Raw genomic sequence first — 6,000 nt, forward strand, 5'->3', positions numbered from 1 at the left:
GGCACGAAATTTATTTTCCTTTTATGCTATTAGTTTCCTTTTATAAATTTCGAGCATGATGTGTGATTATGGACTTTAGGAAATTTTGTTTAATTCTTGTGGCTCTAGGATTAGGCTAATAGTAAGTCCATGATCATGCATATGATCATATGATGTGTGAATACGGATAATGTGCAAAGTGAAACCATATAGTAATTAGGTCACCTAATAGAAAATCTTCCAAATTAGAATATTAAGTCAGGAATGGCACGAGGTTGTGAATCTATGTCATGGCTCTCCACCAAAGCATTCTCCAGAGAGTTTTGGTTTGTTTCGTTGTCGGTCATGGACACACAGGGGCACAAGACAGACTAAGAGATCTTTTTGCATGAATGTAGAAGCATGTGATGTTTTAGATTGTCGGTTGCCAATAACGGCAGGCACCTGAGGTAGCTGACACCTAGGTTTTGGTAGGTTAGACTTAACTATGTATGAAGGACCAATAACGACAGGCACCTAAGGTCTGGAGTACTAGGAGCCGGATTGATTGAGTCGTACATAGAGATGTACTGAACAAGGAGTTGTTCGCTTGTAGAATGCTTGTTTCCAATAATGGCAAGCACCTGATGGAATTAGCATTTTATGAGAATTCAATCACTAGTTACGAATCTTTCCGATTATGATTCCTGTTACCTATTTTGAAAGTGTAGGATTCGAAAAGATAGTAGGGGACCATTTTAATTGAAAGTCCATGATCATTATGGTCAATATACATAAATTCACTAATTGTAATCTTGTTATTTTCTGCAGTTATGATAAGTATGAAATATGTGAATCCTCTCTCGTGTATACTAAGTGATAATAGGCTCACTGGGCCTAACTTTTCGGACTGGCTTCGTAACCTGAACATTGTCCTGAATATGGAGGCTCTGGGATACATCATGCAAACTCAGGAGATTGAACTCCCTAGCGGGAATGTTACGAGTGATCAGCAACATGGTTGTTAGAATCATGATTCGAGTCGTAGAATCGTACGATTCTACGATTCAAGGGAGGCCAACCGATTCCGATTGCACCTGGTGGATCGGAGAAGTAAAATCGGAGTGGAATCGGGAGTTGAATCGGTAAATCGTGGAATCGGTGCGAGTCACCCAATTCTACAATGTGCTGCCACTGCCAGCCCAAACATGGTACAAGCCTAGCCAAGCAGCCCAAGCCCATCCCATTTTCTCTGTGGGTCCATGAAACAGCCCAAGCCCACCCGACTTTTTTTTTTTAAAACAAAAACCCTTCTTCACGGGTTAGATCGAAGGAGGATTGGAAGAACTGAACTTTTTTGCCCTTTTTCTCCGATGCCTCCGCCTCCGCTTCAATCTACAGCTCGAGCTCGCTCCCCGTCCCGAGCTCAGTCTCCGCTTCTCCGATTGAAGCCTCCGCCTCTGCCTCAACTCAAGCTCGCTTCCCCTCCCAGTCTCCGTCTCCACTTCTCCGATTGAAGCCTCCGCCTCCGCTTCAATCTCAGCTCGAGCTCGCTCTCCCTTCCGGATCCGGTCTCCATCTCCACTTGTCTCAGCTCGAGCTCTGCTTTCTTGGAGGTCTCTCCTCGGTCTCAGTCAATTTTAAGGTGAGGCTTTGACAGTTTGACTCTTTGAGTTCTCTCTGCCCGCTGAATCCTGAATCGGAAAATGTTGTTTTGCTGTTGATGCTGGCTCTGAGTCAGGGGTGAGGGGAAAATCAATGCGTTATTAGATTGGAATCAAGGGTGAGGGAAAATCAAAGCATGCGAGGAAGCTGCCGATGTTTGCATGTTCTCCCATGTTATACGTTTTGACTTTTCATCCCAAGTTGGGATTGTAATTTCCATTTTAGTGGGGAAAGAACCTGCACTTTTGTGATCAATCAACTTATTTTTTCAGATGTTCTTTGGGAGAATCCTTTAGAAATGAAACTTGACATAATCATGTAAATATCGACAATGCCATCTTGAGATTATATGCTTTTTTTTGTATATGAAAATTGTAGTGTATTAATTTCCCTTTATTCGTCACATTATCGACACAGTAGCAGCAACAACGATTATTATTATTATTATTATTATTATTATTATTATTATTATTTGCTTAGAAAAGTACGCTACATATATAGTTTTTTAATTACAGGTAGAATTTTACGATTCACGATTCGAATCGCGATTCACGATTCTACGACCCTCGACCGATTCTAGGTAGAATCGCGATTCTGACAACCTTGATCAGCAAGACGTATATGATTAGTGGTCTGTTGATGATATGACGGTCCGCTACTATATGCTTGCTTCCATGAGCAATGAGTTACAAAAGCATTACGAGAACATGAAGAGTTCTCGTGAGATCTTGAAGAATCTCAAGGAGCTATATGGGGAGAATAGCAGGACCGCACGATATTAGATATCGAAGGAATTGTTCCGTGCGAGAATACAGGAGGGAATTGAAGTCGCAGCTCATGTGTAGAAGATGATTAGGCTGATTTAGCAGCTTGAGAAGCTTGAATTCTAGATGGATAAAGAACTTCATGTGGATTTAGTTCTTTAGTCTCTCCCAGATTCTTTTTCAGGGTTCATTGTGAATTTTCACATGAACAAGTTATCATGTTCATTGTCTGAGTTGCTAAACATGTTGGTCAATGCAGAGAATGCAATGAACAACAAAAGGAAGGATAAGGAAGTCGTTCTTGTGGCTGGTACTTTTTCCAGTAAAACTGGGAAGAAGAAAAAGAAGTCCAAGAAAGGCTGTGTTCCTCAATAGTCAGCAAGGGTGTCCAAGAATAAGGGCAAGGCAAAGGTTGCTGCGAATAAGGGAACTTGTTTCCACTATGGCAAGGATGGACATTGGAAGAGGAACTGTTTCCAGTACCTCGCCTCGTTGAAGGCAAACAAGGGAAAGAAACCTTTAGAAGGTATGTCTATCTCTTGTTATGTTAGTTCCAATGGTTCATATAGCTCATCTACAACTTAGGTTCTTGATACTGGTGCGAGCTCACACGTTTGTACTTCTATGCAGGACCTAGCAAGCAGTAGAGTCCTTGGAAGGAACAAGGTTTGCCTGAAGATCGGCAATGGAGCAAGTGTTGCAGCCAAAGCTGTGGGGTCGATTTCGTTACATCTAGATGGACATGTTTTATTTCTAGATCGTGTTTTAGTTTTACCAAATGCCTATCGGAACATTATTTCTGTTTCTAGTTTGATTAGGAGTGGATATTTGTTTGATTTCAGACATGATGTTTGCGACATTTATTATGGTAATAAAGTTATTGGCGTTGGTTATTTACACTATGGTCTTTATTATCTTAGAGCTAGAAATGAAACACTTTCGAATATGATTGAGATTAATACCGTATCTGAATCTACTCCGAGTCTAAAGCAACTTTGGCACCTTAGACTAGGGCATGTTGCAGATAATAGGATAAGTAAGTTGGAGAAGATGGGACTTATAGTTCCATTGGGTTCAGAACCCAATCCGACTTGCGAGTCTTGTCTTCAAGGCAAGATGACTAGGATTCCATTTGTAGGACAAATGGAGAGGGCTAAGGAAGTTTTAGAACTCATACATAGCGATGTATGTGGTCCATTTAGTGAAGTGGCTCGGGATGGATATTCATACTTCATTATCTTTACCGATCATTATTCTCGTTTTGGGTATGTTTATCTTATGAAGTATAAACATGAATCCTTTGAAAAGTTCGAGGAATTCAAGGCTGAAGTAGAGAAGCAGAAAGGAAAGAGTATCAAAACTCTTCGATCAGATCAAGGAGAAGAGTACATGAGTACTAAGTTTGGTGATTTTCTAAAGGAATACGATATTGTTTCTCAATTTACTCCAGCGGGAACACCACAGTTAAATGGAGTTTCTGAGAGGAGGAACCGTACCCTGTTGAACATGGTTCGGTCGATGATGAGCTATACAAATCTCCCCATTTCGATGTGAGGATATGCACTGCAAACCGCATGTTACTTGCTTAACAGAATTCCGAGCAAGTCGGTCTCTACCACTCCATACGAGATATGGAATTGTAGGACACATAGTCTTAAACACGTTAAGATTTTGGGTTATCCTGTATTCATTAAGAAGCAGAAGACCTATAAGTTGGAAACCCGGTCCGAGAAAGGCAGGTTCGTTAGTCATCCAAGTGACAGCCTTGGATACTATTTCTATTTCCCTACTAAGCAAAAGGTTGTTATCAGTAGAGATACATCTTTCAAGAGAAACAATTTGTCCAGGAAGGTGGCATGGGAAGGCATATAGTACTTGATGAAGAGTCATCAATGCCACAGACCAATCAGGCGCCCATTTCGATGGACACTAATAAACCAATTGAGACACCTATTCAGATTGAGAATGTCACAGAACCTCGAAGGTCTAGTAGGGTAACTCATACTCCCGCGAGATACTTGAATCTTCATGAGAACGTGCAAGAGTTATTTGTTCATGGAGATAATGATCATAGGGATGATCCTAACACTTATGAGGAAGCTATATCAAATATAGATTCTTCTAAATGGCTAGAGGACATGAGATCCGAGATGGACTCCATGAGCAAGAACCAAGTTTGTGATCTTGTTGACCCTCCTGAAGGTATAATACCTATAGGGAACAAATGAGTTTTCAAGAGGAAGATTGGCGCCGATGGAAAGGTAGACACCTATAAAGCTAGGCTAGTGGCGAAGGGTCATCGCTAGAAGCAGGGAGTCGATTATGAGGAGACTTTCTCGCCTGTAGCTATGCTAAAGTCCATCAGGATGATGCTAGCCATTGCTGCGCACTATGATTATGAGATTTGGCAAATGAATGTCAAGACCGCCTTCCTCAACAGTTACATTGAGGAAGACATATTCATGGACCAACCCAAGGGTTTTGAATCCAAGGATAAGTCCAAGGTGTGCAAGCTTAAGAGGTCCATTTATGGTCTTAAGCAGGCTTCGAGTAGCTGGAATCAATGTTTTGATGAGACCGTAAAGTCCTTTGGCTTCATCATGAACGAAGATGAACCATGTGTGTATAAGAAGGCTAGTAAGAGCATGATCGCCTTTCTTGTATTATACGTGGATGACATTCTGCTAATGGGTAATGATGTTGGTATGCTCACTTCTGTAAAGATTTGGTTGTCTAATACTTTCTCCATGAAGGATTTGGGAGAAGCGACCTATATTGTGGGTATTTGGATATAGAGATAGACCGAAGAGACTGATAGGTCTATTCCAAGCCTTATATCTGGATAAGGTGTTGAAGAGGTTCAACATGCAAGATTCCAGAAGAGGATTGCTCCCTGTGAGACACGGTATCTATCTCTCTAAAGCGATATCTCCTAAGAGTCCTGAGGAGAGAGATAAGATGGCACAGGTTCCTTATGCTTCAGCTATAGGTAGCCTAATGTACGCTATGCTGTGTATAAGGCCAGATATCGCGTATGCTGTTAGTGTGACTAGCAGGTATCAATCCAACCCAGGACCTGATCATTAGACTGCTGTCAAGAACATCCTTAAGTACTTGAGAAGAACTAATGATATGGTTCTAGTATATGTAGGAGGTGAGTTGAGACTAGACGGGTTTACAGATTCTGATTTTCAGTCAGATGTGGATAATAAAAAGTCTATCTTCAATTATATATTCACTTGTAATGGAGGTGCAGTTACTTGGAAAATTTCTAAGCAAGAGACGATTGCAGATTCCACTACAGAGGCTGAGTATATTGTTGCATCTGATACAGCGAATGAGGCAATTTAGATTCAGAAGTTTGTGACAGAGCTCAGTGTTGTTCCTTCCATATCGTCACTAGGAGAGCTGTACTGTGACAATACTGGAGCGATTGCTCAAGCAAAGGAATCGAGGTCACATCAAAAGTCCAAACACATTGAGATAAGATATCATAATATCAGGGAGATTATCAGGAGAGGCGATGTAGCCGTACATAAAGTAGCTTCAACGGACAATGTCGTTGATCCACTCACGAAGGCCATGACATAACAGCAGCTAGAGAAACATCTTG

Source organism: Punica granatum, chromosome 1, assembly GCF_007655135.1.
Source record: "Punica granatum isolate Tunisia-2019 chromosome 1, ASM765513v2, whole genome shotgun sequence".
In the NCBI taxonomy this organism is placed as follows: domain Eukaryota; kingdom Viridiplantae; phylum Streptophyta; class Magnoliopsida; order Myrtales; family Lythraceae; genus Punica; species Punica granatum.